The following is an 8,895-nucleotide window of genomic DNA, read 5'->3' as shown; positions in this document are numbered from 1 at the left end:
ATTAGTACCTGAAGATATTCATTATCATTCCATACCCTATATTCCCTATACATACCCTATAACCCTTACACATCATATTCCATTTCATATCCATAAATATCCTATACCCATTTCATGTTCATTAACCCCTAAGTATTTTTCTTTAGAAGCATAAAAAGACCAAACTAGGACAACTTTTCAACCTGCACATACAACTCAATGATTAGTAATGGTGATAATTTTAAATATGACCCAAGATGGTCATTTTAAAATTATAAAGATGTGCATATAACCAAATAAGTAATGCGCTATATGTAAAGATCATGCGCTATATATATATATATATATATATATATATATATATATATATATATATATATGCCATATGCAAAACGAACAAATATGTAAATGCAATATATGCGCTATAAGCGAAATGGTTGAATGAAATAATATGCATATACAATAAACTTTGATATAAGGTAAGGCAATATGCATAGAATAAGGAGAAGACCGCGTGCAATACATGTGGCAAGACCGCGTACAAAGTCAAATCTATGTTAAATATGTGGCAGCGGGGTATTGCATATTGGCTAAAGGTTAGTTGTGCATCGCCCAAAATCATTGCATACGAGAATGAGTGCCAAGCAAGGTTATAAGCACACGACAGTTTATATGATGTGTGGAAATCATATTGCATGCAGCCAAGGTAGAGCATCCAAATCAATGACATCACACAAAGAGTAAAACAACAATCCAAATTAATACATCACACAATTCAGGCCATCACACAAGTACGAGGTAAAAATTCTGGCATGGCGACCATTCACCATTGGAATGTGCGTTGTGTAGGGAGTTATGCGCATACGTTCAAATTGAAAACATAATTCGGCCATCCTCATGACACAGTCGGGCGACGGGTCAACAGGACAACCATATCAACCATACGTTGAAGAACCAATAAACATAGTGCACAGTACACCCATGAAACGGTCATGAACTGACCGATGGTTCTTGCACTGTTCAAAACTAATTCTTCATCGTCGAATAGCTCAGAACAATTGTGTTTGGAGCTGCAAGCTAGTGAAAAGGAAACTAAAGAGGGTTTGAGAGGATATAAGAAGGAAATTGTCCCAAACATAACACCGAGTGATCACTGAACTTTCGGGATATATTCAGGTAACAGTATGGTTTGTTTAGTTCGACAACTATGGGATGTGATTGTATACTGCCTCTGATTAATGAACAATGCTCCTACTCTTGCCACCAATCAACTGAACGAAGCTACACGGATTCGGAGCGCCATTTAACACTCCTCAGCGCTCGCTGACAGCCAAGTAAAATGCCGAAGCCACGCATTAACTCCAACAGTAACAACCTTAAGGTCAGTTGGCAGCAGTTAATAAACATGAAGCTTGGCGATAAGATTCACCGCGTATATCATGGCATAAAACACTAGGAAATAGCGTAGCAATTTAGTTCAACTTTGGTCCATGTATAACACGTTAGTGGTATGGGCTCGTATGTGGAGTTTTACAAACTAAAACATAGTGCAGTCCTTCAAACCAAAACAAAGTCTATAAAACAGAGGAGGAAGAGTCTAGTTGCTAGCGCCGAGGATATGATCATTATTGTGATATGCTTGTTTTTTTGCGCGTTGTTGGTTGATTTCATTGTTTATATGATTGATATATCACATGCCTTTGAATGGAAACGACCTGTAAGGTGAACAAACATGAAGGATGTGTCTTTGTTCTGGAACCTTTTGCCAATATGTGTCTTTGTTTTGGTTAATACAATGGGTTGAGATGTTATAGTGAAGTCTGTGTAGGCCGAGCCATTTTAAATGCTATGTAATATTTAAGTTTTTTAGAGGCCGAGCACTGTTGATTGCCAGAGAGAGTAAAGGCCGAGGCATTTAAAATCCATTTTGTTTAAATGTGCTATTTGGTTTTTCAAAAAAAAAATCGAGGCCGAGCGCTGTTGATTTTCAAGCTTTTTAGATAAACAGGCCGAGAACATTTTGGTGATTTTCAAGTTTTTATATTGGAGGCTGAGAGCCATTTGTGAATGCACTGTTAGTTTTTAAGAGCTTGTATATACACAGTAAAAACACTGTTTGTTTTTAATGACTGTACATACACAGTAAACGTGCTACTTGATTTTGGTGACAATATACACAGTGCAGGGTGATAGGTATACATGGAACAGTATAAGAATAATGCCTAAACAAATACATTAGAAAAGTAAGGAACCTTTATGGAAAAGTTGTTTTCATATGTATTTAGTTTACCATAACAGAGTTTAGCATATTGACAAGGATATACAGGTGTTTGATTGCTTGAACAGGGGTTTAAAGCAGTGCTGCTGCAGAGAAAGGGTAAAAAGAGGCTGAGGAAATCAAAGTCAAATTGTTGTGAAGAAGCAAGTAAGCTTCTCTGCTTTCAGAATTTCATTTTGGAAAGAAAAATAGTCATAAATTTTTATTTTCAAGATGAAATTAGTAACAGCAGAAGCATACATTCACTGGTTTCCAGAAACAATGTCAGCCAGAGTAGAGCTAAAATTTCAGATAGAGAGCTAGAGGAAGGAAACTATAGAAAAACTTTACCAAACAGGACTGATAGGCTTTTTACAAAAATTTGATGGCCACTCTGAAGAAATAACCAGGGACTTTATAAACAATTTTAGTCAGGACCAGACACAGGTAGGAGATGTTATTATTCGTGTGACTCAGGAATACCTTTCCCAAGCTTTAGATCTACCAATGATAGGTGAGAAATATTACAAAGGCCAGCACTTCAAGGAGAAAGCATGGACTTTCTTTCTTGAGAAGAACCGGAAAGGGACTTTTGATAGAACAAACGGGATACCAAGAGAATGGTTCAATGAACCATGGGGTGAATTGGTTTTGGTCATACATAAGTTTTTGACTTGTGATAGAGGACATAGTGTTGCCCACCTGTATTATGTTCGGCTTCTACAACATATTAAGGGAGAGGATAGGATTAACTTGCCATATTTCCTATATAGGAGCCTCTTGAAAATGATTAAAACAGTGAGACATGAACACAGGCCCAAAGTAGGACAGATTTACCTCCAGGGATTGATCAAAATCCTAGTTGAGTATCAAGTGAGGTCACAAGGCATAGTATGGAGAGAGTTCATGTCTAAAAATTAGTTTACTGAACAGATTAATGAAGTACAGGATAAAATAGAGCAGGAAAATAGAGGATTGATGAGTTCACCCTTGTATCCCAGAACAAGAGCTAAACAGAAAAATAACATGGCCATGCAGGAAAATGAAACATCTGTTATTTCTATTCCTAGAAGATTTAGGAATAAAAGTACCATTGATTTAGAAAAGGAAGTAGATACATATTCTCCCAGAAAACAGGAAGAAAATGACATTGCACAAGAAGTATTTGAGAGGGATTCTTCACATGATGATGCAGCAACGACATCACTAATGAAAACAACACAAGATTTTGAAAAAGAAATCAATTTGGGAAGAATCAGGGACTTAACTGACCAATTAGAAATTAGTAAAATCCTGGAAAAACAATTAAAAGAGGAAAATAAGGCAAGTAAGAAGTATAATACTAAGTTGGTCAAGGCAAATGAAAAGCTAAATGAAGAGCTAGGGAGACTAAAACGGAAAAATGATCTACTTTCTAAGAAAGCATTTAAATGGTTAAAGGAAAAGAATATGTGGCGGGCAAAGTATGAAAAACAGAAGGTAAAAGTAGCTTTGTTCAGGGAAAGACAGGACTCAGGTTTGGATTGTTTGGTCAGGGCAGCACAACAGAAAGCATCTACAGGTACAACATCTACTACAGAGAGAAGAAGATCAAAGAGGAGTAAGCAAGCATGGGGACATGCTTGATGATAAGCAAGGGAGAGATGTTGGGCCTTATTTTTGGTCTTATTTTTGCTCTAAGAAACTTACTAATCCATTTATTTTCCATCCATTTTCCCTTCATTCATTCCATTTTGATGCATATTTGATATCCATTCAGGTATTTAATTTTAATTTTTCAATTTCTAAAATTTTTATGAAAGTTTGGTTTTAAGTGCGAAATTGGCAGGTTCAGAAATTCTCGTAATAGCTCTATGGTTGATGTGGTTGCAGGACACTTGGGTACAAATTGAATGCATGGATGGACAGCTTGGGAACTAGGACTAATCCAGCTATGCTTAGCTCGAATAGAACAAGCTTTATTAGGCCCATTTGGTGCTAGTCAATCATGACTAGTCATTCAGAAATCCCATAGAAATAGGGCAGTTTTGAGATTCTATGGGATTGGTCATATTTCTTGGGATGGGAGTAATGAATTTGACATAGATAGATGGATAAGGGTAGATGAGTTTGTTTGAGTGAATATAGATCAGTTTTTTCATGAGACTTCTTATTTAAGAGCTAAGAGTTTGATGGCTTATGTATTGACTTATTATACTTTTATGCTGACACACTTTTGGATTGGAGAGTTAATTTGAAGACTTGTGTTACTATTATTTTGCTATTCAATGCTATGGATGTGTGACTCAATTTGAGCTTCTGATATCACTTCTCAAGTGTGCAAAGCAAGGGTGGAGGGCCCCCATTCCAAGCTAAGTACACTTCCTTGTTAACTAGTTTTATTTCTTGTAATCTGGTTATTATAGAACTGGTTTTTCAAAGCTTTATTTCAGATTTCTTTATGGTTAATGTATGGTGATTGATTTCATTAGATCTTAGCTTATTCATCACTTTATTAAGTTGGAAAAACAAGTGTTCAAGTTGAGCACCCCTTCTACTAAAATGATGAATTAAAACTAGTTCCTTTGATTGCATGCAAGTAGTTTCTTTATGTGATTTTGGTATTGAGATGAATGAATTATGATGAAACATATTATGTGTCTCTTAAGTTAGGATCCTTCTTTCATTAATAATTTATCCATCTTAAGTTCTTGGTTTTAATCTCCGATTCATTAAGTGGTAATTGATGCAAAAGTGGACTTCTTGAGTCAAGAACCATTTCAATATTCTTCCTCTTTTTAAACTAATTGAATTAGAGTTGTAGGATGTATTGCTTTAAGTTTTTTGAATCAATTATCTTTCAAGGTTTGATTACATCTAATCTTCACATATAGTGAAGTTTCCTCAAAGCATAAATAACCCGGATTGATAAGAAATATTTGTGTTAATTTCGGTAAACAAATTAGCTCAACACATGTAATCGAAAAAACCATACAAGTTCATCAAGGTACGTGCTCTTCTAGAACATCGCTACTGCCATCTATTGAGATGGACAACTACCTTATGCATGGTCCCAATCTTGAAGTACAACGCTCGGATAAATTTTTCAAAGGACAATACTTCATCTAGTATTTCCGTCTACAGTTCAGCTTAGAAAGAGACTTTGTCACCAACTCTCCTCCTTGCGTGGCCGTCTATAATTCCTTAGCCATTCGCTCGTTCTCAGCTATCAGAAAGTGAACACTTGAGCTAGTGGCTTCAGCATACACTCTAGTTGCATCAGCCAAGGCTGTTAGATGTTTATGCACGTAAGACACAATCACTCAGTCCTTAACTTGCGCAGGAGATGTATGATCATCCCGAGTTGGCACTCTACGACACTACGCAACTCTATGTTGGGACTCGTCGAATGATATGTTGTGCAACTCTTCTTCCAGCTAATCTCTGAGGATCTCACTGCCTCCTCGGTCACTTGAGACTTTCTCATCATCTGGATGTGGTGAAGCAGGTAGGTCGACCTCTTGGTGGTGAGGCATAAGGTCGATGTCCTGTTCCAATTCCCGTTTCTCCATATTAGTATCCAACTATTGAAGTGCTTTTTCTATCTCATGAGTTAATTCCTTCTCCTACGATGGTTCACCTTATTTTCTTGATGCCATCTATTCTGATGAATCCACTACCTGTATGAGCGTTGTTTCATCTGTTTGCACATGTTGCGCCCCGTATTGTACTTGTTGTTGCTGCACATCCCTCTCCTGTTTTTGCAACTCTTGTTCTCTCGAGAGTTTCCCCTTCAACTCGTTCAACTCCTTCTCTGCTTCCACCATTCTTCCCTTCTCCATCTGCCTTTGCGTGATTATCTTGTCACGTTGTTGCCTCCTTTCCTCTATAGCCATAACTACTTTCTCCACAAGTGGATCTGCTCGGAATTTGCAGCTTTTATCTTCCTGCATGTGATCGACAATCTTCCTCTTTCCCTTATCGCGCACTGGTATGCTTCCCTCTCCTACTACTGCTGCTAGTGCTGGTGCTCTCCAAGATGATTCTTGATGTTGCTTCGCTAACCACTCCACAACGAAGCCGACCAGTTCATTGAGACTAGAGGAGTTGTAACAGTATCTCCATGGGTCCTCCTCCGCCCAATGACATGCCCCGTGGATCCAGTTGAACTGTACTCTTGGGCAGTGATCTTTCACAATGCAATGTGGGTCATATGGATTGTAACTTCGGAGGTCGAATGGATACTTCTTCATCGGTTTTGCGTTGGCATCCGCTTGCTCGAAACCCTAGATCTCATATATCTCAATACGTAATGGAAGAGAGGGCCAAGGTTCCTTCTTCTTTCGGTGTAGTCTAGCTGTAAATCCTACCGAGATGTGATATTCTACTTCCTCCATGATGAATATGTCCAAGGAAAACTTCGGTAGAACATGCATAGGCTTCTCCACATTGAACATTCGTATGAAGGTGTTAGACGGTGAGGCATACCAATCAACAATGTTTATCAGTGCCTCCATTTCTTCCTTCGAAATGCAGGGTGGATCTTGTTTGAATATCATCTTATATACTGGGGTGAAAATATGATTGAAAAGTTGTTTGATTACTCCTATGAAGCTTCATTCAGACAACAACTTGAAATATGTGCTCCCAGCAGTCTCCGTTAGTGACCATGCCAACTCCAAGCTCGGGAAGTCTTGTCGGTCACAGATTTCATCTAAGATGTAGGCGGACATGTAGATCATGGCTTGCATACCTCCAAGTGACTATCGAGCCTTCATTACCTTTTCCTTTAGCTGATGAGCCAACATGCTACACCAGTTACATTATTTACCCTCTCTGGCCAGTTAGTCTAGCGTGATCACCTAACTCTATGTGAACGTTTCTGTGCTTTATTGGCCACATAATTGACATCAAAATATGACCAAGTATTGATACAAATTTCGTACTATCTTCGTCTTATAAATCTAGTTGGGTGTCATTCTAAATCTAGCCATCTCCTTTACCCAGTTCTTGAGATTGTCTCTCGAGTTAGCACTACTGCTGGGTAAGCTAAAAGTAGTCTCCATGATAGTCATGGGCTTCAACATATGATACATCTCATCATAATCCTATGCCTAGAAGGTGGCAAGCTTCATCCCACTCACACCGCTCAAATTCATTGTCTCAGGATCAATGTGTGAGATGATCCATGGGAATGTGGAGTATGTGCATGCAATCCGGTATAAGCTAGACTTCTGAATGTTCACATACACCTGACGATCTTCTAGATATTCCCTAAAAGTTCCTATAAATGCTTCAATGACCTCTTTCCATTTCAGCTTAATGTCCTTGTCTAGAAACAACTTGGTATCTTCATAGATCGGTAAACCTATAGACACCTCCTCAATTGATGCTCCATTTGCACTTCCATCAATGTCCTTTGATCCTGCTCTCTTGGAGGCCATTGATTTTGTACTGCTAAGAGGTGGATGAATGCCTGAAATATTTGGAGACAAAGGAACATGCATGGCAAGTAATATGTTAGCAAAAACCAAAGAAAATTTGGGGAATGACTTAACACATACCTAGTGAATGATAGGCAAAGATTGCACAATTTCATCTGGGAGGATGAGTCACCAGCTACCAGAACTATGCAAAAGGTACTATGGGCTGTCAGGGAGGAAATACTGTCTACTGAATTCGTGCAATCTACAATTGCGGCTAACTGGTGACTGTTGGGATTGCACAATGTACAATTCCAACTGGCAATGACTGCAGCCTCAGGGATAACATTGTGCAATTTTCTCAGCCAACACTCACTGTCCCTTAGACAAGCGCAAAATAGCCTTGGATGATATTGTCTGGGTAGAAATGCACATTTTAGGAGACGAAGATAGAGCCTTCCTTCCCTGGATTGTGCAATGTTGTTTGTGTGAGGCAGAGTCCAGGCCAAGGCTACCCGAACCCACTGATGAGTAACTAAAAGAAGATGTGAAAGTGAATGCATGGTGACAATAAGTGAAAGAAGAATTGATTTATCATGCATGCAGACATTGAATGAAAGATTTAGTAAAAAGATAAACATGCATGTGGGTGAAGCAAGTCACCGATTCAGCGACTGTTCGTGAAAAGCAGTTTCACACATGTGACAACAGTGAGAGCAAAGAAAACTAAAACAGTGCTAGTATAAGATAGTATGCATGTAAATGACAAAAAGTGTTCAAATAAATCAAGCAAACAACACTCACATAAGAGAAAACACAAAAAGTAACAGAAATTATAAAAAATAAAAGTTGAGACTACTTACCCGTGAATAACTGAGCTGGATGTTTCAAAGAGTCATCGATGTGTTATGGGATTTTAGAGCTCCATGATCAATGTGAAAGAATGAGCTTTGATGCATCTAATAAATAAGTTTGAGATAATGACACGCATGACACAAATCTAGGAAAAAATGACACTTGGAGGAAAGTTTCTAGAACAAATTTTGCATGTAACTTATGGCTGCTAAAAATAGCTCCCTGAATCATGGGATGATTTTTGCATGTTGCCTTTAGCTATTCTGGGAAAAAGAAAGCCATTCATGAAAGTCAGGTTTCCTTGGTCCCAGGTGGAATTGGTCATCCCAACTGCTCATGCATGAGGTTGCTCAATCGCTAAGAGAAAATTTGCATTTCTAGATTCGAGCTAGGCTGGCTGCC

Source organism: Pinus tabuliformis, chromosome 7 (genome assembly GCF_031772625.1).
Source record: "Pinus tabuliformis cultivar Carrire ecotype Pingquan chromosome 7, CPIR1, whole genome shotgun sequence".
Classification (NCBI taxonomy): domain Eukaryota; kingdom Viridiplantae; phylum Streptophyta; class Pinopsida; order Pinales; family Pinaceae; genus Pinus; species Pinus tabuliformis.
The sequence above is the reverse complement of the archived record's forward strand: the minus strand, read 5'-3'. Positions refer to the sequence as shown.